General features: G+C 42.7%; 1 protein-coding gene across 1 annotated transcript in view; it reads left to right on the forward strand.

Moving 5' to 3' along the window:
* The first annotated feature begins 1310 nt into the window (after window positions 1-1310).
* snap25a (synaptosome associated protein 25a) overlaps window positions 1311-26220 on the forward strand; it is a 78868-nt gene continuing 53958 nt past the window's right edge. Inside the window, exon 1 of the mRNA XM_061746455.1 lies at window positions 1311-1468. The gene's annotated coding sequence lies outside the window, so the exon portion shown is untranslated. The remainder of the gene's footprint in view (window positions 1469-26220) is intronic.

The raw sequence follows: 26220 nt of genomic DNA on the forward strand, positions 1-26220 counted from the left end.
ATAAAAGGCTTGAATATTTCAGTTGATTTGTAATAAATCCAGAATGTATGATATTTTTGCATTACAGAAAATAAAGGACTTTATCACAATATTCTAATTTTCTGAGACAGTCCGGTACATCATACTCTCGGATCAGATTATTCAGAGACCCAAGTGGGAGTTTTTACTTCTATTATTGAGCAGTTTGACAGATATATCAGATGGCCAACAGTTTGAAAGCAGGAAGTTTAGCACAGAGGGAGAGAAGAGTGGTTAAAATCTCTTGACGTTGCCATGAAAGAATCAGGGTGTTGTGTTTATGATCTGCCAACCTCGCAGGTCAGAGTCCGGAGGAAACAACTCCCTCGGAGATGACATGAACAGAAACTAGCTGCATCTATCAACATCCAGGGTGTCTAGACATTCCTTCACTCAGGATTACACTCTTAGCAACAACTGAAGTGCCTGCTCCTGTTCCGTCTGCCGTCTCTTTCTGCCCACGTTTGTTCAGAGAGGCTTTAGAGCCTGGAATATGCTCCTGCATCCACGTCTTTCCTCGTTCTCATGAATACTTTTGTTATCACATCAATGATTGAGGGAGGACATTATTTAAACAACCCACGTCTTCAGTCTCTCTTAATCTCACGTGAAAGGACCTGATGTCTCAATCAGCTGCTCTCTATATGCTATCACCCATCAAAACAGATGTTTGAAAGTGCCAGAATTATCAGCAGATATTAATTCAGCATCTCACAGTGTGGAAAAATCTTTAAGAAATTCAGTTTTCTGATGAAAAAAACAAAAGTTCAATTAAAAATCTCCAGAATTTGCCAGAACAGCAACTGCAAAGAGGCCTCCTCTGCTACTGTGGTGCATTGGAGCAAAAACTTAACTCCTCAGTCGATGACAGCGTGATTGAACTTCTTTATGAATCAGAGATTGGCCCAGGGCAATCAGAATAAAGATACGTTTGATCACAGATCTGCCTTGTCTCCAAATCAGGAAGTAATTAAATAATGCATGGTTCAGGTTTGCAAACGCTTTCCTGAATGAACATCGTTGTTGATGGAGTGATGCAACACGATGACCCTGCATGTCGCAGCAACCTGATCTCCTGGATCTCTGTCTTACACGCTGGTTTATGGAGCATGCAACATGCAAACATTCCCTTACTGAGCTGCAAACAGCCGACTCTTTTTTTTTTTTTTTTTTGAAGTCCTTCTGCTTCTCTCTCGCTGACAGATATCTATTAAAAGCTGCTGCTGACGTCAAAAGTGTCCGCCATCTTTGACAAGAACTGCACTGCCCCCCCATAACCCCCACCAATACCCCCTCCTCACTGAAGAAGAAGAAGTGAGGAGGAACCAGTGGACGCGCAGTGCCTTTGCAGCATCCCCGTCATATACAGAGAGAGCTGGTATCGCTTAGCTGTTGATATAGGCAGACATTTCCTCCCATCCTGACGGCGGGGAACCCACAACAGGCACAGGTAGGACTCTCCAGACCATTTCCAGGATATTGCTTTATACCAATTGTCGATTATATATATTTTACATCTTTTTTAGTAGATTTTTTAAACACGTGTGATACGTGGACGGCGCTGAATGGTCCTTATATCGAAGAGAATTGTGTGTTATTGCGTGTTTTCGAGGATGCATGTGATTTCTGAAGCTGAGGAGAGCTGAGACATGAGGGGAAAAGGAAGGCAAGGAAGGAAAGGAAGGCGATGCGTGACCTCCCGGGTGATAAACCCCCAGCACGCAGTGGTTTTCTGCGGGGAGACGAGGCTGCGCTGCAGCGGCTGATGCGCAGATTCACAGTGGGGCGTTTTCGGTGATTTCAGCACCTCGGACAGCGCCTTCTCCGGCGCTGTCCGAGGTGCTGAAAACACACAGGTGGAATAATAATCACCCTGGCTGATCGATGCATGTGTTATAACACTCAATCATGAGGGGTGACTCGGAGCAAAATCATAGTCTCTGCAGTGTTTTTTTTCCGGAGGGGAGAAGGTTTTTTCTCCGCGCTTCGGGATCCTGGTCGGATCAGGAGCCTCGAGGAGGCTGATGGAGCAGCAGAGAAGCAGGAATCAAGTCTGCACCTCTCAGAGCTCAGAATGCAACAGCACACACACCACGATTCTGCATTTGAAAAGAGCAAAAGAGCTGATTGCGGACGTGGTGCATGAGGGAATGTCGAGTAACAACTGCGCCACCGATTCCATGGAATCGGTGGGAGGAAGGAAAGTAGCCGAAATAAACAGGAGAAGGAGGGAGGGTGCGTGTGCGTGTGCGTGTGTGTGTATTTGTGCGTTTCAAGCTGTATGAATGCGTATCTCCTTTCTCATGTCACGCAGACTCTTGGCATCGCAGGGCGCATGTACGTGACCGTGGCATGACAGCAGCGCCACAATGTACCGGTGCTGGTGTGGTGGGCGGGAGGGGTTTTTCCCGCCGTGAAACCCGCACTACGACACCCCTGCACCCCATCCTCCCCCCTCCTCCCCCCTGTGCATCTTTCCCATCACTAAACCGTGAACGAGCCCTGAATGCGCGCTCCCGGTCCGTCCAGGACGCGCGGCGCGCCGCCGCTTTGCGCTTCTCCCCACGGGCGCAAGTGTGTGCGTCACTTCGGATTGGTGCAGGACTGGATCTGATTTAAGGCTGAAAAGCAGCGTAGCTGTGATTCATTTTCCAACAATATCACCATTTTATTGTAATCATAGCGGTTTTTTAGGAAAACCTCGTCATCTTCCGGGGTTAGAGGCTCGGATGAGTCTCGGGGTGATGGACTGACGCATGAGGCCATGCCTGCCTTTGATGCAGGAATAGAAACATGACTGTCTGCTGGATATCCTGAGGTGTGATGATGATGCAGCAGATTGAATATTGAAGTGGTGTTGATCTGTGGCGCAGGTGGAATTAGTTCATCACACTACAAGACGCAAACAGACGGCTGGCCGAGGGTCATGAGAGATGATGCACCTGAGCTTTGATTTCATGTTTGACAATCAATGTGAGGATGAGAGTCAACAAACTGCTCTTCTTTTTAACTGTGAAGTGTTTATTATTTACAATAAATTTCTCCAGAAACATGAGCTTTTTTAGAGAAATAAACACCTTAGAGCAGCGGTTCCCAACCTTACTAGCACCAAAATAGTATTTAATTGAAAAAAATTTACATTAATGATGTTTTTTGATACATTTCTCTTTGGTTTACTCTGTATACATATGACTTTGTTTTTCTCCAATGTCACCAATGTATAAAATACGCACAAAAGGACATAAATGACATAAACATGTTTCTGAAAAATGTCTTTTAATATGAGACCAACATTTTTTTTACATTTTTCCTTTAACAACCTATCGGAGTAGATTAAATGTTGAGTAATTATATAATAATAAGGAATTAAATCATTTCCTGTGTTTGTCACTGGTGTATAAAAAACACAAAAAATATTTAAGACATTCATAAATTATTCCTAACAATGTCTTATGAGTGACTCATTCGCAAATATAATTTTTACAACTGCATAATTTCAAATTAGACAAAGTTTCGCGCCCCCCCACTCCCCAGAGATCTCTGGCGCCCCCCCAGGGGGGGCCCGGACCCCAGGTTGGGAGAGACTACCTTAGAGGGTTTGTATTTGTGAGACTGGCTGGAAACGGCAGTAACAGTGAAGCCCCCCAGGACGCCCTGGTTGCCATGACCGCTGTCGCGTATCGGTGTGTGTTTGCACTGTTTGGACCTGGTGAGGGAGGGAGTCAGAAACGAGGAGAGGAGGGGTGGGCTGCACAGTGACGGGCTAGATAAGTGGTGACTCACAACATCATACCCACCCACGGGTTGTTTCCCAGAAACAGCCATTGTTCATTTCAGAAGGACAAGTTTATACGGAGCCCCTCTGGTGACATTTGAAAAAAATAAAATAATGCGTGGCCACGAGTTAATATCTTGTGGCCACGAGATAATTAATCCGTGGCCACGAGTTATTAATGCGTGGCCACGAGTTATTAATGCGTGGCCACGCATTATTTTATTTTTTTCAAATGTCACATGTTATTACTACACTAGCAATGACAATACTCTTGCTCTTTAATATAAATAGACTATAATTACCGTTATTAATGATGCATAACCATCCCACCAAGGAAGTTGCATCCACGAAGTCCAGACGGTAGGTTATAATGCCATCCACGAGTAAAATAATGCGTGGGCACGAGATACATAATGCGTGGCCACGCATTGATTATCTCGGTGTGGCCACGAGTTATTTTATTTTTTTCAAATGTCACCAAAATTAAAAAAAAAAAAGAAATAAAATTCCAGACTTGACATGAAATGGCATCTCTGGCTTCAGCATCTCTGCTGGGAGTTGGCGAGGCCTGAGTCGACGCCTGCGCACTGCGTGTTTCGGCTGCAGGTCTTATTTCCCCCAAAGCAGGTTCTTTCACCACCAAATCATCCTGATGAAAACCTTCAACACCGGGCTGCAAGTGAGAGCTGGCTACGATGTAAAACCAGCATTCAAAACACGTGTCCTTAGATGACATTGACATAGATTATTCATTTGATTATTAGATTAGATTATTTAATTTATTCATTTGGGAGAAACAATCAAACAATCTGACTTTAACCCTTGTGCTGTCTTCAGGTCAAGGAAGGAGGAAGGGAAGAAGGGAGGAAAGAAGGAAGGAAGAAAGAAAAGAAGGATGGAAGAAAGAAAAGAAGGAAGGAAGGGATGAAAGAAAGAAGGAAGGGAGAATAGAAGGAAGGAAGGGATTAAAAAGAAGGAAGGAAAGAAGGGAGGAAGGAAAGAAGGAATGAAGGGAGAAAAGGAAGGAAGGGAGAAAAGAAGGAAAGAAGGGAGAAAAAAAGGAAGGAAAGAAGGAAGGATGGGAAAAAAGAAGGAAGGAAGGAAGGAAGGAAGGAAGGAAGGAAGGAAGGAAGGAAGGAAGGAAGGAAGGAAGGAAGGAAGGAAGGAAGGAAGGAAGGAAGGGAGAAAAGAAGGAAAGAAGGGAGAAAAAAAGGAAGGAAAGAAGGAAGGAAGGGAAAAAAGAAGGGCGGAAGGAAGGAAGGAAGGAAGGAAGGAAGGAAGGAAGGAATGAAGGAAGGAAGGAAGGAAGGAAGGAAGGAAGGAAGGGAGAAAAGAAGTAAAGAAGGCAGGAAGGGAAAAAAGAAGGAAGGAAAGAAGGAAGGAAGGTAGGAAGGAAGGAAGGGATGAAAGAAAGGAGGAAGGAAGGAAAGAAGGGAGAAAAGAAATAAAGGAAGGGAGAAAAGAAGGAAGGAGGGGAAAAAAGAAGGAAGGGAAGAAGGAAGGAGAGAGCAGGAGGAAAGAAGGACAGGAGAATTAGGTCATTTTGACCCAAAGACAGTACAAGGGTTAAGGTTTACGTAGCATCACAAAAACAAAGTTTGGTAGTTAGTGAGACAAATGTACCTGTTTGTGCTTGAAAATGCCCTTGAAACTTCATCTTTAATGAAGTGTTCTGTTCCTGCGGTGCAAACTAAACACTTACTGCAGTTGTTTCTCATCGTCTCACGCTGCAATTCAGGTTTCAGCCCAGTGAGGAACAAACTCCTCCTCACTGGTACAGTGGTTTTTATCCTGCTGCTGCTGTGGCATCAGCACCTCTGGGATGGGAGGAATGTGACCCCGTGGTGGTCAAATGTTCCAACCTCCGTCTCTGTGTGTGTTCATGATGACACCTGGAGAGACGGCGGTTCTGTCTGAGTACACTGAAAAAAATAAATCCAAGCGCATGTAAATCTGTGATATTAACAATTAAAAATGAAGTTTGTTGCTTTACATGAACACATCTAGTTTTGAACTTAATCTGCATTTGTTCAAAAAACAAGAAGTTGTGCATTTTTTCCTTAACCAGCAGTATTTATGTAATCCCAGGCAATCTTTTCATTTACACACAAACAACAAGCAATGATCTTGTTGTTTTTACTTTTCCTTTAACAATTTTAATCTATTGGGCAGATTGACCAACGTTTAGATGAAACATGCTTTATTTTTTTAAGTAGAAACCACAGTAAAACATATCTTGCTTGATCTACTTTTAAAAATTAAGGCGATTTTTTCGCATGAGATTTTTATGTAGATTAAGAAAAACTAGTCTTTGTATAAACGACTCAATTTTTAGTATGTACAAAATTAATTTGCAAGTAAAGTGAACTTAATATTGATAAATAAAGTCAACTTAACACAATTAAGTATGTATGCAAAATGTATTATTTACATACAAAAAATTAAGTAGTTTAAACAAAGACTAGTCTTTCTTGATCTTCATAATAATCTCATGCAAAAAGTTTCCTTAATTTTTTTAAGTAGATCGAGCACAATATTTGTATCAGTGTAGGGGATGCTTTAGCATCTTAACAGGTTATTTGCTCTAAGGACCTTCTATCTTCTGACTTAAAGCCCCCCTTACTACCTTGCTACAGTTGTTTTTTTATTGGGTAAATCAAAACACAAGTAAATAAGATGTTGATCATTATGACACCACTAATGATTGTCATTAGTTAGTGCTCGTCAGCCCATTCAACACATCATTTGTTGGAAGCAACTTTACAGATGTTTCTTCTCCAAAGAATCATCATTTTATTGGTCTGCGGCACCTTTTCACTCGTAAAACATTTGGTCCATTTAGTAAAAGGAGCAAAAGACTGTAAGACAGAGAGAATGATATGGCAGAATTAAAAGAAAACTGAAGTAGATTAGTTCATGAATTTAAGCTTTTTTGATCAAGAAGAAGAATCAGATCAAGAGTTGGATGAGTTTCACTCCCAACTTACTACATACAGGACTGTCTAAGAAAATTAGAATATTGTGATAAAGTCCTTTATTTTCTGTAATGCAAAAATGTCATCCATTCTGGATTCATTACAAATCAACTGAAATATGGCAAGCCTTTTATTATTTTAATATTGCTGATCATGGCTTACAGTTTAAGAAAACTCAAATATCCTATCTCAGAAAATTAGAATATTCTGGGAATCTTAATCTTAAACTGTAAGCCATAATCGGCAATATTAAAATAATAAAAGGCTTGCAATATTTCAGTTGATTTGTAATGAATCCAGAATGGATGACATTTTTTTTTTTTAATTGCATCATAGAAAATAAAGAACGTTATCACAATATTCTAATTTTCTGAGACAGTCCTATATTGACACTTTGTCGGGCTTCTCATTGCAATGCACCTTTAACTTTTACCTTTTCATCAAAACGTAACTAAATATGCAAGAAAAATAAAAGTAGAAAAAATAAGAGAATTGAGAGGACTAATAATCACTCCTGCACGGTCAAAAGAGGTTTTGCATGCATGTCAGACATGTTGAAAGACTTTTATCATCCGTATTCAGACACATTCAGACCAGACAGTCGTTACGAGGATGTTTTCACAATCTAAAGCTCAAACCTTGATTATTTTACAGCAGTTGAAGCAAATGCTGCAGTCTGGGTTTTTACGATGCACCACTTGTAAATGGACCAAAGGAAATGTTGCTGCGTGTCATTCAGGTCCCAATAATCCCTCCTCTGCAGGCGTTAGCGCTCACAGACTCTTCCCTCAGGAACATCCACATGTCGTCTTTCATCCCAGCTAGTTTTATCCGTCTCACGGTTGTCGGTTTGGGGTTAGACCCCCGAGACGGTGAACGGCCACTAACGGAGGGATTACTGACCTGCTGCAGGAACTGATAATAGAAACTTTGCACAAACTCCTGTTAAAAAAAAACACATGCAAACAACTTAACTTTATTTTTTTCGAATCTTAGGTGTGCTAGGTTAGGATGACGAGTAGGGATGGGCATTTTTTTTTATCACAATATTTTCTGGCATTTATCCCGATAACGATAAAAATGACGATAAAAAAAATACTATTTCAACTCCATCTTTGTAACTATAAATCTATCTCATCATCATTTCTTTTTCTTTCTTTCTTTGTTTCTTTCTTTGTTTCTTTGTTTCTTTGTTTCTTTCTTTGTTTCTTTGTTTCTTTCTTTCTTTCTTTCTTTCTTTCTTTCTTTCTTTCTTTCTTTCTTTCTTTCTTTCTTCTTCCTTCCTTCCTTCCTTCCTTCCTTCCTTCCTTCCTTCCTTCCTTCCTTCCTTCCTTCCTTCCTTCCTTCCTTCCTTCCTTCCTTCCTTCCTTCCTTTATCGTTTTTACCACGAGATGACAAATTCTTACCGTGGGGAATTTTTTTGACGGTTTATCGTGAACGGTAAAATATCACCCATCCCTAATGACGAGTACTTAGCTCACGAACTTCGCTAATCTTAGTCTAAATCCTGTATTTTTTAAATATTATTGATCTTTTTATTGGTCAGGGTTGTTTTTTTTTTTTACCGACTTTACTCATCCTTCTCGTGTCAAACTTATGAAATAGGTTTGACACCTTTCCAAAGAAATGTCCTGGAGGGATTTCAGAGAAAAACGGAAACAAGAGAGCCTAGTTTCTGCAGGAAAAGCACGTCTCGTCTGTAGCAGGGTGAAGGAAATGGAGAAGAAAATGTCAGTTTTGCAGCAGAAATGGTGGCAGAAGAAATGTAAGAAAACTGCGTTGAGCATTTTTGACCCCAGTCGAGTCTCAGGGGACGACGTCTTATTTTCGACGAGAATTTACGGTAAACAGAAACAAAAGGAACCATTCTGAGGTTATCACTTATATCAAGTTTCTAATGTCTTGACTTGGAATTAATTAAGCGGGACAGAGAATACTCACATTAATGATAATTAGTGCCGACACACACACTGACAAAGACATGATTTGTCTATATTTAGTTCTGATCATTGTTCCTCGCTTGTACCTTTTCACAGAGGAGACGTGACAGCTGCGGAGAGTTAAAATTAACTCACTATAGTCGCATCTTTGAAGCTTTTCTGTAAAAGCTGAAAAAAGCTCTGTTTTTCCTCTTTGAAATCCACTTTTATGAGATCTGTGTCAGGGACTGTCATCATCCTGCCATCTGTCCTCCCCGTCTCTCGCAGGGATAGATTATTGTTCTTTTGATTAATGAAAGGGGTTTAAAGGAAAAGGAGAACGTTATTAAAGAGAGTGAGAGATTAAGTCTGAGTTATAAATATGAGGAAAAGAAAGTGCCACCGACAGGATTTGAAGAAAATGTGCACTCTCTCTGGAGAAACGGATGTAAATATCTCATGTGCAGGTGTAGCTGCAGAAACGTCCTGTCGTCTGCTAGAGTCTCATCATTCATGTGCAGACTGGGAAACTGCAAACGGCCTCATTTGCATATTGAGAGCTGGCAATGAAGATTTCTTTCACCACTGAATCTTCACTGGTTTTCCGCAGCGTCTTTGTCAACGACGGACATAAAAACCTCCATGTTCAGGATGAAAGCGTGCACAGACGTGTGACGTGTCCCCACGTGTCAGTGGAGCATGGAGTCAGTGATTAGTCGACATTAGGGGTTTAACGATACACTAATCCCACGATACGGTACGATACACAATATTGAGGTCACGATAACGATACAATATTATAGCAGTATTTTTTTAACAACCTTGAATGAGGAACATATGACTGGAAAAAATTGTCTTATATTTGAAAGACACAAAATACAAAACAATACTGTACGTTTGCCCTATTGTTACAGTTTGTAATGCTTTATAACTGTTTAAGTTTTAAAGAGAAAGCCAGGCCAACCATTTTCCACAAACTGAACTAAAAGTAAATGTCAGGTTTGCATTATGCATCTTCAGTTTCATACAATAAAAATATTTTTGCCACAATCTGAATAGTTTCTCTCATGTATGATTTGACTTTTTTCTTTTCCAGAAATTTAACAACTAAAATTAAATAAATAAATAAAAGTAAATAAATACATACAATTTTACATCATAAAAAAGATTGATTCATGCTCACTTTATAAGTGTAAGAGGAGATTTATTTTTGTTAAGAAGGTTATTTTGGTAATTCAGGGTTCATTATTTTATAAATATATTCTTTATATTCTGATGTAAATCAGGGACTATAATGACACTAGTCAGTTTATCTGTAGTGATTAGTCTGTTTTAGATTGGGCGGAGTGATACGCCACAGTACGGCACTAGGTGCTGTGTTGATGTTCTAAAATCCTACACTGTTGAGGGACATTAAAGACATTTTGTGGCACGATATATTGTTACACCCCTAGTCGACATGCAAGCAGGCCGTGCTGGTGTGGAGGGTCGTGGTGACGCCACCAGGAGTCTGGAGACTGGAGACACTGATCTGCAGAGCTGCCGGTTGCTGCTGCAAGTCTGCCAGGTCGTTGTGTAATTTATGTTGCTGCAGTGCAGCTCGCCGGCACCTTGGACAAGACGAGCATCCACATGCTTCTATGAGCATGAAACAGCAACTAAATGTACAATGGTTTAGATTCCGAGGACATCTTATTATTGTTTTGTGTTTTTAAGCCGTATCCATACAGGACTGTTTCAGAAAATTAGAATATTGTGATAAAGTGCTTTATTTTCTGTAATGCAAAAATACATTCTGGATTCATTACAAATCAACTGAAATATTGCAAGCCTTTTATTATTTTAATATTGCTGATCATGGTTTACAGCTTAAGAAAACTCAAATATCCTATCTCAAAACATTTGAATATTCTGGGAATCTTAATCTTAAACTGTAAACCATGATCAGCAATATTAAAGTAATAAAAGGCTTGCGATATTTCAGTTGATTTGTAATGAATCCAGAATGTATGACATTTTAGTTTTTTTAATTGCATTACAGAAAATAAAGAACTTTATCACAATATTCTAATTTTCTGAGACAGTCTTATAGATTTCAGTGACATTGCTGCTTATACGGCATGGATATGCTGTGCATGTGCACGTCTGTGCCACTTGCTTTGCGTTTCTGCATTGGATTTGAAACGTGGCAGTTTTGTCACATTAGTGTTTTTCAGTAGGTGCAAACGCAGCAGGATTTATATTTGCATTTATCTGCTGCTGGGGGTTAAAATAACAGATCTCAGCTGCATCTTTTCATCTGCAGTAGAAATTTACACCCCAATAAAATTCAGTTAAAGAAAGATGAAGATCTTCTAGGTGAATGTAATTCCTTTTTAATGTCTCTGCGTTTACGACCGACTCAGCATTCATCAGCAGCTTCCACGACACTAAATTGGCCAGGTTTGCTGAGTCCTGTCATAATTAGTGGTTGCTCTGTAGAAACCAGTCCGAAACTGTTAAATCTTTCCTGTTACAAGGTGAAACGTTTGGGGATCGCTGGCCAGGAACAATGTGACCACAGGAACAATGAAAAGGATCCGTATGCTTAAAGGCGTGACAGCCTGCTCTTCAGGGCTGCTGCTGCTGCGGCATCTCAAAAACTAAAACTCTGCTTCAGCACTTTGATGCCGATCTGTTCGCTCGCCGCCTGGGGTTTCATCAGAAGTGCTGGGATGAAAAAAGGATTTCTGCTGCATTTTTAACCCGGAGAGCCTTCAATATCTCGCTGCCCTGATATTTATGCGGTCGTAAAAGGAAGAATCTGATCCAAAACATGCTGCAGAGGGCTATAAGGAGCCTTTACCTGAGAGGTTACTGGTCATAATATCCATCTAGGTCAGGGGTCGGCAACCCAAAATGTTGAAAGAGCAATATTGGACCAAAAACGCAAAAAACTAATATGTCTGGAGCCGCAAAAAATGAAAAGTCTTGTATAAGCCTTAGAATGAAGACAACACATGCTGCATGTTTCTATATTAGTTATAACTGGGTCCTCGGCTGCAAATGTAGCATGTTAATGTCTTTCCACATGACTCTTTTTGTTACGTGAATCTGTGGAAGAGTATTAGGGCCAGGCAGGAGAAAAATCTAAATAATATTTTAGAGGAGGAATATTTTTTTGTTTCATTATGCACTTCGAGAACAAAGTCGAAATGTCGAGAAAAAATTCGAAATGTCGAGAAGAAAGTTAAAATGTCGAGAAAAATGTCAAAATGTTGGGAAAAAAGTCAAAATGTCGAGAAGAAAGTCGAAAGGACAAAACAAGAAAAAAAGAGAAAAAAAGGAAAAAAGAATAAAAGGAAAAAAAGAAGAAAAAAGAAGAAAAAAAGAGAAAAAAGAAGAAAAAAGGAAAAAAAAGAAAAAAAGGAAAAAAGGTCAAACATTTTTGAAAAATCTCCAGGAGCCACTAGGGCGGCGCTAAAGAGCCGCATGCGGCTCTGGAGCCGTGGGTTGCCGACCCCTGATCTAGCTCGTACCAGACTGCCCAGTCTGGAGCTTTTTCAGCTTTAACACAAGCCCCCGCCCCCCCCGCCCCCCCTGCCGTGCTTTGCTTGTCTAATGTCACAGGGTGACGCAGCTACAGCTCTCTAGGAGCCAAACCGTCATGTAGGAAAGCCTGTGGTGATAAAAGCTGCGACTGTGGCCGCAGGAGCAACGCCCCGATGATGCTCTTATTTAACCCTTGTACTGTCTTTGGGTCAAAATGACCCAATTCTTCTATCCTTCTTTCCTCCTGCCATGCTCTCTCCTTCCTTCTTCCTTTCCTCTTTTCCTCCTTTTTTACCCTCCTTTACTCCTTTTTCTTCCAACCTCCCTTTCATCATTCGTTCCTTTATTACCTGTTTGCTTTTCCGTCCTTCTTTCCTTATTTTTTTCTCCATTATTTCCTTCTTCCCTCCCTTCTTTCTTTCCTTCTTCTCCCTTCTTTCCTTCCTTTCTCCCTTCCTTCCTTCTTTCCTCCCTTCCATCTTTTCTCCCTTCCTTACTCCCTTTCCCACTTCCTTCCTTCTTTCCTTCTTTTCTCTCCTCATTCCTCCCTTCCATTTTTTCTCCCTTCCTTACTCCCTTTCCTACTTCCTTCCTTCTTTTCTCCTTTCTCCCTTCCTTCCATCTTTTCTCCCTTCTTTCCTCCCTTCCATCTTTTCTGTAAGGAAGGGTCCTTACTCCCTTCCATATTTTCTCCCTTCCTTACTCCCTTTCCTACTCCCTTCCTTCTTTCCTCCCTTCCATCTTTTCTCCCTTCCTTACTCCCTTTCCCACTTCCTTCCTTCTTTCCTTCTTTTCTCTCCTCATTCCTCCCTTCCATTTTTTCTCCCTTCCTTACTCCCTTTCCTACTTCCTTCCTTCTTTTCTCCTTTCTCCATTCCTTCCATCTTTCCTCCCTTCCATCTTTTCTCCCTTCCTTACTCCCTTTCCTACTTTCTTCCATCTTTCCTTCTTTTCTCCTTTCTTTCTTACTTCCTTCTTTCCTTCCTTCCATCTTTTCTCCCTTCCTTCATTCCTTCTTTCCTCCCTTCCCCCTCCCTTGACCCAAAGACAGCACAAGGGTTAAGTCAGTAGGTGATTCTCGTGGGAGCTTGACAGAAACACCCACTGCTCCCCTGAAGACATTTCTTGAAACAATGAAGCCATAAAAGCCCAGACCAATAAGGAAAGGAGCTGGCCGGGTGGGGGAGGTGATTAGTGCTCCTCTTCTTCAGTCTATCCTATCTTTATTACAAAGAAGGAGCTGCAACATCACCATCAAGAGGCAATAAATACGATGATGATATTGTTTCTTATTTCCGTGCTGCACGGTAATAGCAACATTAACATACACAGGAGTAATTTTCTGTCTGCCAGGATTCTCAGAGTGAGTGATGGCTCAGGAAGAATGGAGTTGATGAGTTGATATGTCGGTGGAGAAACTCTTATCCTCCCTGCTGGAAAATAGAACCTGCTCAGAATCATAAAACAATTCCAATCAATATAGATTTGAGACGGGGTCCGGCTTGTAACGGTTCCTAAGTTAATGAGCCTAATAAAGCTAAAATAACCCACGCCTGCTCCGTCCTCTCTCTCGCTACCGCGTGGTAAACATCCGCGGGCAAGGACAGGCCTGCAGAATCCACACACGTGTTGCGTAACAGGATCATATTTAAACGTTAGTGTGTCTCCACATAAAGAACATTTTGGCTCTTCCCCTCCAGTGATTATAATTTTCATGTTGATCACAGTCACACAGAAAGAGCATTCTACTTTGCACACAGTCGGTTCTTTTTTCTGCAGCTTTTTTTGACCCAATTCTTCTATCCTTCTTTCCTCCTGCCATGCTCTCTCCTTCCTTCTTCCTTTCCTCTTTTCCTCCTTTTTTACCCTCCTCTACTCCTTTTTCTTCCTACCTCCCTTTCGTCATTTGTTCCTTTATTACCTTCTTTGCTTTTCCTTCCTTCTTTCCTTATTTTCTCCATTCTTTCCTTGCTCACTCCCTTCTTTCTTTCCTTTCCTGACTTCTTTCCTTCCTTTCTCCCTCCCTTCCATCTTTTCTCCCTTCCTTACTCCTTTTCCTACTTCCGTCCTTCTTTCCTTCTTTGCTTCTTTCTCCCTTCCTTCCATCTTTTCTCCCTTCCTTACTCCCTTTCCTACTTCCTTCCTTCTTTCCTTCTTTGCTTCTTTCTCCCTCCCTTCCATCTTTTCTCCCTTCCTTACTCCCTTTCCTACTTCCTTCCTTCTTTCCTTCTTTTCTCCTTTCTCCCTTCCATCCAGCTTTTTCTAAGAGATAATCTCCCCCTTCAAACTCTTTCAGCCTCCTTTACATTTACCATGGCGTCCTAAAGGCCAGATCAATAAAACATCACTCATAAACCATTAGTTTTCCAGCAGATATTCCACTTCTCTATGTAAAATGTCTTGACAACGAGATGTTCTATGTTATATGAGCAATGCAATTATTTTGATCTCATGCCGCTTGTGTTAGTTTCGAGTACCATTTACCAAAATCTAATTTGATTTGCTGCTTCCTTAAAGTCAGTTTTATTCCCTGTCATTGGTATTTTTATTTCTTAAAAAAAAAGGACGTTCATTTGGCTTCAAGAAAATGTCTTAAAAGAAGGATTTCTGTTTAGTTAAAAATAAATGACGCAGCTGTAAAAGTTGGATGGACTGTATTTGAATGTTTATCTTATGTAACCGGCTGCATTATGACACCGCCCACCCCCATCAGTGGTGCTGAAATAACATTTAGCTATTAAACTGCAGTATTCACTAACAACAGTTTATAAATACATCTCACAATCGCTTTCTCAATACATGTATTGATAGTTTGGTCGATGTCAATTCAAAATTACTGTTTTTTACGTGACCATCATTTTACAGTTTAACCCTATACTGTCTTTGGCTCCCTTCCTTCCTTCCTTCCTTCCTTCCTTCCTTCCTTCCTTCCTTCCTTCCTTCCTTCCTTCCTTCCTTCCTTCCTTCCTTCCTTCCTTCCTTCCTTCCTTCCTTCCTTCCTTCCTTCCTTCCTTCCTTCCTTCCTTCTTTTCTCCCTTCCTTCTTTTCTCCCTTCCTTCCTTCCTTCCTTCCTTCCTTCCTTCCTTCCTTCCTTCCTTCCTTCCTTCCTTCCTTCCTTCCTTCCTTCCTTCCTTCCTTCCTTCCTTCCTTCCTTCCTTCCTTCCTTCCTTCCTTCCTTCCTTCCTTCCTTCCTTCTTTCCTCTTGCTCTCTCCTTCCTTGTTCCCTTCCTATTTTCTTCCTTCCTTCCTTCCTTCCTTCTTCCTTCCTTCCTTCCTTCCTTCCTTCCTTCCTTCCTTCCTTCCTTCCTTCCTTCCTTCCTTCCTTCCTTCCTTCCTTCCTTCCTTCCTTCCTTCCTTCCTTCCTTCCTTCCTTCCTTCCTTCCTTCCTTCCTCCCTTCCTTCTTTTCTCCCTTCGTTATTTTCTCCCTCCTTCCATCCTTCTTTTCTCCCTTCTTCTCTTCCTCCTTCCTTGACCCGAAGACAGCACGAGGGTTAAAAAACGTAATTTTTTCATTTTCTTTTTAACTCAAAGTAGCATCTATAGATAATTATTATAATTATCAACATTTTCAGCCGTCTAATCTTCTTTAGCCCCAATCTTTAGCTCCCAGCTCAGCGTTTAACTCCATTCACTGCTGAGATCCAACACAAAGTCTAGAGTCTAGACTGTCACGAAGCCACATTCAGGAGACTGTCCCTGTCCAGAGTCCTGAAAGACAGATACAAGTGAAGTGCTAAAACTGATAAAGGATTATGACAGCCACTGAATGATAATCTAACGTGGACGTTTTTAGTCAAAACCACACATCTAGACAAGTGTGCAAATACCTGAAACACTTGAAAGCAACTAATCCACCCGGTTTCCAGTGTGCAGTATCGGCACTCTGCTTTGTAGAAACCAGAAATATCAAGCCATTTCATGTTTAATTCAATTCACTTCATTTGTGGAGCAGCAATTCTGAATAAAAGTCATGTCGGGGAACTTTGCATGGATGCAAACCCGGTTTGATTGTCTTGTCTTTGATTGTCTAATTAAAAACAATCCCATTCAATCTCTTGTCAGTGATATAAATATGGAATATAGTAATCATGTTTGATTCCCTTCAAGTTCATAATTAAATATCTTCATATCATGCTGTTTGCATCTTATCTATGAAGATCAACAGATTGCATCTAATCTTAACTTTGATTGAATCGTCTTGCCCTGTCTCATCCTGCATGTGCTGCGTTATCAGTCAGTAAGTCTGTAGTTAGAGACTGAAGGAACATCAGGTGATGGAATAAAGCACCGAACAGTTCTCTAACTTTTAAGTTATACTCAGTTAGTTCAATTCAATTAAATTCAATTCAATTTTATTTATATAGCCTTTAATACAACAAAAGTTGTCTCTAGACGCTTTCCAGAGACCCATACCCAGAACATAAACCCCCGAGCAGTTATTACATAAACAATGGCAGGTAAAAACTCCCCTAGTGGGAGAAACACCTTAAGCCAAACAGTGGCAAGGAAAAACTCCCCTTTAGGAGGAAGAAACCTGGACCAGGACCTGGATCATAAGGGGGGACCCTCCTGCCGAGGGCCAGACTGGGGTTCGGGGACGGCCACAGCACAGCAGGCAGGTGGAAGCAGCAGCGGGATGACCAGGGGTGGGGACCGCAGGCCAGCATGCAGCTCCCGAAGCTCTGGCCCAATCTGCAAGCCCCAGGTTGGGGTGCAGGGTCGGGGAAAGGTTGAGAAGGGGCAGGGCCAGGGAGAGGAGTCTTGACGGACAAATCTCTCCCCCGCCTGCCCGGGCCGTTACCCTGCCCCTCTCACTCCCACGCTGCAGGTTCCGGTGTTGTGCATTCAGAGATGCTCTTCACCACCAGCAGAGGATGCTGCACCATGTACAAAAGAGAAAAAAGAGAAGAGTAGGGGGGTGGGGGGGGCAGCACAAGAAACTACAGGAGCGACTCTAACACACTAGAGTTTACACTAACTAGAGATTTACCAACACCAGCTAGAGGTTTACTAAACACTAACTATAGGCTTTACTAAACAGAAATGTTTTAAGTTTAGTTTTAAAGGTGGAGGTGGTGTCAGCCTCCTTAACCCAGATTGGAAGTTGGTTCCATAGTAGTGGTGCCTGATAGCAGAACGCCCGCCCTCCAAATCTACATTTGGATACTCTAGGAACTACGAGTAAACCTGCACTCTGAGAACGGAGAGCTCTGACAGGAACATAAGGCACTATCAGGTCTTGTAAATAATGCAGAGTTAGTCTTGGTTTCACCCTGGACACCATTGGTTCCCTTTCCTCCTTTTCTATTGATCATATGATTAGTGTTTGTCATGAAACCATCTTGGTTAGGATTGGAACAATATCATGATCTGGGATTGAATAATACAAATGGAGTCAAAAATGAGCAGAGCTTTTTTTTCGTTTTTTCTAAAATTCTTACAAAATAATAGGACAGGTGAGGTTTGACTGGAATATGTCTGAATATGAGTTCAGTTTCAAGAGCAAGGAGTTGTGAAGTTCTCTCGTTCTCATTAGGGGTCATAAATATTCTATTTGTAAAATGCAAATGTCATTATGCAGAAAAAGCCCCACGAGGCCTCTCAGATTTTACAAGGTTCAAGATGACTTTAAAGCAAATATTAAAACAACAGATGGCACGTGGAGCGGTTTTGACGAGAATAAAGTGCCCCCCTCTTAACACACTTAATAAAACTGCCAATAAAAACAGTAGAATGGAGGTGTTTCATTACAGCACGGTCAAATCGTTTAGCGTCCAGCTCCGAGCACGTGCTGGACTGCATGATAATGTCCTCTCTCTGCAGCCGACCTTCACCGTTACAGGGAGGTCACGGCTTAAATGCCTTTTAACTGCTCCAATCCTCCACCGTTTTTCCTTTTTTTTTCATCAGCCATGTATTTTGGAGATGTGGCTGCTGACGGCGATAAATTAGCGATGGGGTCTCGGCCTTCTCAGGTCAATGATGCACGAGACTCTTCATGGCGCGCTGCTGGGATACTGCTCCTCTTTGGAGACCGACTCCTCAATGGTAATGACTACGTTTACATGCAGTCAAAATTTGGGTTATTGCTAATATACCGGTTACTGAAACATTGGGAATATTCCTGTAGCAGTGTGAGTGCCACGGGGGCCCGACCGACAGGATGGAGAGGACACGGAGCTTTGTGCAGACCCTTTTATTTAATAATCACCCAAGCCAAGACACGTGCAAGCACCTTCTCCCAGCAGCAGACGAGACCCTTGCTGCTGTGCAGCTATGCCTTATGAAGGCTGGCAGAGTGGAGAGGCTGATTGGGCCCACCTGTGCCCTAATCAGCCTAAGTGGCTGCAGCTCCTCCACCCTGCCACATACCCCCAACGCCAAACTCGCGCCGGGGTCCGTCCGGCCGAGCCTACTCCCCCCCCGTCCATCTCGGAGCGGGAGAGGAAGCCCGGAACCGCCGTCTGCGCCCCCGGGCCCTCCCTGGTCGGACGGACGTCGAGACCGGTCGGGAGGCCGCCCTCGGCGTCGGGCTGACCAGCGGCAACGGTCGGGAGGCCGCCCTCGGCGTCGGGCCGACTGCCGAGAAAGCTGCTTTCGGGACCGGGCCCATGGTGGCCTCGGGCCAGACGGCATCCGCAGCCGTGGCCGGGGTGTGTCCAGGACCACCTCCTCCGTCACGCTGCCCTGCTGGTCCGTCCCCGGGACCGCCTCCTCCACGGCGCAGCCCTTCTCTGGAGCTGGTGTGTCCAGGACCGCCTCCTCCATCACGCCGCCCTGCTGGTCCGCCTCCACCTCTGCAGCCGACTCCGCCTCCGACTCCGTCCCAGGAGCCGTCGCCTGGCAGCCTGCAGCGACTGCCTCACGGCCGGTCGGCTGCAGCGCCGCCAGCACTGCCGCGGCGAACCTCAGGCGTGGAGCCGGGGTGGGCCGCTCCGTTGGCCCCGCCGTCTCGGGAGCCGTCGCTTGGCGGCCCGCAACTTCTGCCTCCCGGCCTCTCAGCTGCGGCGCCGCCAGCTCCTCCCACGCTGCTGCGGCGACCCTCCGGCGTGGCGCAGGGATCGGTCGCTCCGCCCTGGTCCCGGCGCAGGGCGGCCAGGTCCGCTATGGCCTGGGCGAGCGCGTCCAGGGCCCGCTCCATGCCTCTCCTCCCATCGGGCCCCACGTTGGGCGCCAGTGTAGCAGTGTGAGTGCCACGGGGGCCCGACCGACATGATGGAGAGGACACGGAGCTTTGTGCAGACCCTTTTATTTAATAATCACCCAAGCCAAGACACGTGCAAGCACTTTCTCCCAGCAGCAGACGAGACCCTTGCTGCTGTGCAGCTATGCCTTATGAAGGCTGGCAGAGTGGAGAGGCTGATTGGGCCCACCTGTGCCCTAATCAGCCTAAGTGGCTGCAGCTCCTCCACCCTGCCACAATTCCGTTTACATGGTAATTAATCATTCGGGATATCTGGATCAAACCAGCGACGCCCGGAGAACATCACTCATAAACCATTCGTTTTCCAACAGATATTCCACTTCTCTATGTAAAGTGTCTTGACAACGAGATGTTGTATGTTATATGAGCCGTTTGATCGGGATATTCCGTTTGGCGTTTACATGACCAAATATTCGGGTTTTAAAAGGAGTAACCCAGGGCTCATATTCGGGTTTTTAAAAACCCAAATATGAGCAAATTCGGGTTATTCAAAGGGGTTATTGGTGTTTACATGGCTGTGCAAAACCGGGTTATTGCCAATATTCGGGTTTTAAAAGGGTTATTGATGCATGGAAACGCAGTCACTGTTACATCACGGCTCAGGTCGACTGTTGTCGTAGTAACGTGTGCAGAGAAAGGCCAGAAGAGACACTGACACGTGCAGAACTATAGTCTCCAACTGGATATTATACAGTTAAGGGTTGCATAAGATACAGCGTGTGAAAAATGTGTGCTTTGGTATTCTGGTTTCCACTAGTGGTTGAGTCACGAATGCCAAAGCACGTGCTGGTAAATAGAATAACACACTCTGCAAAAAGCTTTTATATGTGAAGTATGTGATTTTAAAAAGGCCATTGTCTATTTCAGACCCAAAACTACTGGAGTTTCACTGCATTAGCGTTTCACTCACAGGGTTTCATCTTCACTGCAAAAACTCATTTCTGGGAGAGTGCATTAACAAAATAAAAGCCTTATTTTAAGAAAATGAATCTTCCTTTTAGTCTCGGAGCTTGTCTTTTATCCTACGTTTGAGATTTCGTGTCAAGACGAACTTCCTTTCCCCACGAGCAGTTATGTTTTACTTAGTATAAGAGAATTTGACTAGATTTAGGAATATTATGCTGATTTCTCAGGGCTGTTTTTTACATTTCAAAATAAACTTCCATGTTGAAGCATTCGGCTTTAATGCTTTTGTCTTTTTAACCCTTGTGCTGTGTTTGGGTCAAGGGAGGGTGAAGGGAGAAAAGAAGGAATGAAGGAAGGGAGGAAAGATGGAAGGAAGGAAAGAAGGAATTAAGGAAGAAAGGAGAAAAGAAGGAAGGGAGGAAAGATGGAAGGAAGGGAGAAAGGAGAAAAGAAGGAAAGAAGGAAGGAAGTAGGAAAGGGAGTAAGGAAGGGAGAAAATATGGAAGGGAGGAAAGAAGGAAGAAAAGATGGAAGGGAGGAAAGAAGGGAGAAAAGAAGGAATGAAGGAAGGAAGTAGGAAAGGGAGTAAGGAAGGGAGAAAAGATGGAAGGGAGGGAGAAAGGGAGAAAAGAAGGAAAGAAGGAAGGAAGTAGGAAAGAATGGAGAAAAGGAAAGAAAGAAGGGAGGGAAGAAGGAAGGAATGGAGAAAATAAGGAAACAAGGAAGGAAAAGCAAAGAAGGTAATAAAGGAATGAATGACAAAAGGGAGGTGGGAAGAAAAAGGAGTAAAGGAGGGTAAAAAAGGAGGAAAAGAGGAAGGAAGAAGGAAGGAGAGAACATGGCAGAAGGAAAGAAGGATAGAAGAATTGGGTCATTTTGACCCAAAGACAGTACAAGGGTAGAGACAAGTAGTTTCATGTCAGCAGCTGAAATGACGGCTGGTTTTAAGTTCCACTTCCACATCAGTAACAAAGATCTGTTGTCTCCTTTGAGCTGCAGCAACTAGGAGCAAACCTTTCTTCCTCAGAACACGACTGAGGGAAACATGGAGCATAAACACGACTCTCCTGCAGCCACAACAGCACAGAACACAGTAGAAATGAGCCTGACGGGTCATAACTGGTGTCAACACGGGGATGGTTGTGAGATTTTGTCTCGTATCCACTGATATAATCAGTAAAATAAATCAGGGGGGATGGTGGATTTTATCATATGGGGACAGATAATACAAATAATATAATATATTACAAATAATAGCGCTGACCAAAACACGTGCAGAAATACTGCAGGAATGACATAGCAGCAGTTAAATGCAGCCTTCTGTAAGCTTTAAATATCCACTGGGCTTACATCAAATACATCAAAACACAACAATAAAAAACACTTTTCTGAACTTATCAATATGACTCTGTCCTTCACAGGATAAGTAACATGGATCACTGCAAAAACTCACAATCTTAACAAGAATATTTGTCTTTTTTGTAGTTAAAATGTCTCATTTTAGTAAAAGAATCTCATTACACTTAAAACAAGACTCATCACTGGAAAAAACAACAATTTTCACCTGTTTCAAGTAGATTTTCACTTGAAATAAGTAGAAAAATCTGCCAGTGGAACAAGATGTTTTTGCTTGTAATGAGATGATAAATCTTGTCCCACCGGCAGATTTTTCTACTTATTTCAAGTGAAAATGTACTTGAAATAGGTGAAAATTGTCAAATAAGTTATTTTTCTGGTGTTATTTTTCTGGTGATGACTCTAAATGTTGAAATAGCAGTAAAACCACATTCATTGATGAAATGACATAAGGGATGGAAAGGGGGGATGTCAGTTTTACAGGGGGGATGATTTGGGCCATTTTTATTTCGGGGGGCGATGACATCCCCCCTCATACCCCCTCAACTCCAGTACTGGATATAATTGAATTTGGCTGTTCAGGTGTTGTCAAACCATGATTTCTTAGTTTTCTTACCAAAAAGATGTAAAAGGAGAGGAGAGATATTAAAGGTGAGCAGTGGAGGAAGAACGAGGCTGAGCATCTGGTGGGGGCTGGTAATCTGCTCCAGGTAGAGGGGGATTGGACCGGGTATGAAATATACACCTTTCTCTGGGGCGGGATGTGCCAGGAATGGAAAATGAGGGCAACTTCATCTCCTCTCCTCATTGCTCCGGTGGCGATTATATGGAAGTGTCGCTCTGGAGGCAGTAAACACAGTGATGGATGGACAGAGAGCTGAAAGTATGAATATTTGATCAAACATTCATGGAAGTTATTCCGTGAGAGTGTAATGTAAGCAGTGAATGCACGTATTAGCTGGGGGGGTTTCTTGCTTTATTTAAACCCGCGACGACTGCAGAGCAAATCGTCCATCATGTTTGTCCGCGTCTTTCTAGTGCCATAAATGAAATCACGCTGCATATCTGCAAACCTCATTCTGCTTCAGTCCCTGGAGCAAAATGGATGTAATAAAGCGTGGATATGACGGTATCTGCTAGACTTGTAGTGAAAACCGAGACCAAGACTCTACCAAGACCAGAGAGTATCAAGACCGAGACCGAGACTAGTTCAGATCAAGACCGAGACCAAAACAAACCTTTCCTGATCCTGCGTGATTGTAGAACATCATGCTGGTTCTAGTTTCCATATGAGCTTGTTTTCAACTGCAGCTCAATAACACAGAGAAGTGGATGATGATGTTGAACTCACTATAAATGTTTCCATCCATCAGCTGAGATCAGATATGTGTGGCGACTGCACTACCGCTATTTCTACACTATTGGAGGATTGACTCCAGTGCTTTTAAGGATTGACACGACTACTAACTAGTCCCAAAGTCCTCTAGCAGAATAACCAGCTCCAACACCCCCCTCCACCTCAGAAAAGTACTGAATAGTAAATGTTACTGATTTAAATTGGACTTAATTTGGAGATGAAACCTGAATTTTAAATATTAAAGATTGAAATTACATTATTTAACATTATAGTAATCAGATTACACCGTATATCAGCATCACTGAAATGGACCTGATGCTTAATCAATCACAACGATGTGCAAATATTATTCATATACAGGAAATTGGAATATTGTGATAAAGTCCTTTATTTTCTGTGATGCAAAAATGTCATACATTCTGGATTCATTACAAATCAACTGAAATATTGCAAGCCTTTTATTATTTTAATATTGCTGATCATGGCTTGCAGCTTAAGAAAACTCAAATATCCTATCTCAAAAAATTACAATATTCTGGGAATCTTAATCTTAAACTGTAAACTTGTCTAAAATGTGTTGAAAAAGGTGATATTAGAGTCTTACCTTTTCACAGAAGAAATTTTAAGACAGGTCAAGGTTGTCTTACGGTAAAGTTAAAGGAGCATGAGGCTCCTTTTAAGAAATGAGACTCTCTAGCGCCACCCTTCACCACGACGGTCGTCGGGGGTACTGCAGCCAACAGTGACGCCGGCACGGGAGAACGTGCATTAAGCGTCATTTGACGTCACATCCGCCGGACAGCGCGGGAAATTCGGGCCTGGAATTGCAGCACATTTTGCAGCACACAACCTGTTCAAGGCAACAGAGAGATACACTAGAGGGCTCATTCTTTTTGGTTTGGAACGCTTCATCTGACATTATTACTAGAAAACTTGAAACGTTTACGAATTTTTTTCATAAATCCTGCCTCAATCTCCTTTAAGAAAAAAGTCAAGAACAAATTTGAGAACTTTTATTTCAAGAATACCATTTTTTTCTTTCTTTTTAAGTTTCTTCTTAAGTAAAAACTTAAGAAGAAAGTTGAGAAATTAATTAGAACTTTTTTGGAGAATATGACTTTGTCAAGGTTTGACATTCCCCCCAGCTTTCAGTTTCTGTTTTGTCCCGCCTGTGTCCCATCTGCCCTGATTGTCTGCACCTGTGTCTCGTCATGTCTCGTTATCCCCTGTGTATATCTGGTCTTGTCATTCCCTTGTTCCGGGTCGGACCGTACTGTTTGTTCCCCATGTTTCCGGCCACGTTTTGCTCCTCAAGTTTTTTGATCCCTTTTTAGTTTGTCTTGATCCTGCCCAGCAGCGCCTTGTTTTTGCCTTTTCTTGTAATAAATCCTATTTTTTGCCGACTCCTGCCTCCCGCCTCCTGCTCTCTTGCGTTTGGGTCCACACTATACCCCCAAGACGTGACAGACTTCTTCTCTTTTTTCTTCTTAAGACTGAACTTAAGAAAAAAATGACACTTAATACGATTTTTTTTCTTAAGAATGTTTTGTGAATCCGGCCCCAGGTGCTGCAGAGGACAGGCGGCGTTGGGCCGGCCCCCCCGTAGAGCAGCAGGGAGGTGGATGCTGATCCCTGTCAGTAGTGGGTGTTGAGCCACCTGTGTGGCAGATGTTTGGGGGGGTGAAGGAAGGGACTCCATGTTAATTATATAAAGGACTCGGTGAGCGACAGATGGAAGGAAGTGTTGGTTAGCAGGGATCAAGCATCACACGTCGTGACAAACTCTCTTTTGATCATCTTATCGAAAGCCTGTTTAATGTTTTTTAAGGATAATCTCCTCATCCATGTTGCTTCTGATAAATTATTTTGGATATTGATCAAAACAGATCTGACACTTGTTTCAGACCTCCCAATGCTGTTTTTAAATGTTTAAGATATTCGTTTTACTTGGTTTCATGGTAAATCTAAAGAAAGTTCATTGTAACTATCCCATATGCTTGAAAAGTACTAAATCAAATAAAAATGTATTTGTACAGCACTTTTCATACCATAATATGGCAAAGTGTTTTACATAATAAAATCAACATTTAACATAGAAAAACTCATGTTAAAAACACACATCTGGTCATTTCAAAACACTCAGCTGCTTCGTGGCGGTACTGCAGTGTGGGCGGCTGCCGGCAGCTCTACGTATTTGCATTTCGCGTTATGTAATCTGAAAGTGTTTCCTCATTGTGTTGTAGGACCTTTCTAAAAATGAGATGGTGCATTTCAAGCGACCGTCCTTTAACCGTTGTGCTGTCTTCAGGTCAAAGAAGGAGGAAGAGAAGAAGGGAGGAAAGAAGGAAGGAAGGAAGGAAGGAAGGAAGGAAGGAAGGAAGGAAGGAAGGAAGGAAGGAAGGAAGGAAGGAAGGAAGGAAGGAAGGAAGGAAGGAAGGAAGGAAGGAAGGAAGGAAGGGAGGGAGAAAATAGGAAGGGAAGAAGGAAAGAGAGAGCAGGAGGAAAGAATGAAGGAAGGGATAAAAGAAGGAAGGAAGGAAGGAAGGAAGGAAGGAAGGAAGGAAGGAAGGAAGGAAGGAAGGAAGGAAGGAAGGAAGGAAGGAAGGAAGGAAGGAAGGAAGGAAGGAAGGAAGGAAGAAAAGAGGAAGGGAAGAAGGAAGGAAGGGAAAAAAGAAGGAAGGAAGGAAGGAAGGAAGGAAGAAAAGAGGAAGGGAAGAAGGAAGGAAGGGAAAAAAGAAGGAAGGAAGGAAGGAAGGAAGGAAGGAGGAAGGGAGAAAAGAGGAAGGGAAGAAGGAAGGAAGGGAAAAAAGAAGGAAGGAAGGAAGGAAGGAAGGAAGGAAGGAAGGAAGGAGGAAGGGAGAAAAGAGGAAGGGAAGAAGGAAGGAAGGGAAAAAAGAAGGAAGGAAGGAAGGAAGGAAGGAAGGAAGGAAGGAAGGAAGGAAGGAAGGAAAGAGGAAGGGAGAAAAGAGGAAGGGAAGAAGGAAGGAAGGGAACAAAGAAGGAAGGAAGGAAGGAAGGAAGGAAGGAAGGAAGGAAGGAAGGAAGGAAGGAAGGAAGGAAGAAAAGAGGAAGGGAAGAAGGAAGGAAGGGAAAAAAGAAGGAAGGAAGGAAGGAAGGAGGAAGGGAGAAAAGAGGAAGGGAAGAAGGAAGGAAGGGAAAAAAGAAGGAAGGAAGGAA

This window comes from Cololabis saira, chromosome 18, assembly GCF_033807715.1.
Source record: "Cololabis saira isolate AMF1-May2022 chromosome 18, fColSai1.1, whole genome shotgun sequence".
Lineage (NCBI taxonomy): Eukaryota > Metazoa > Chordata > Actinopteri > Beloniformes > Belonidae > Cololabis > Cololabis saira.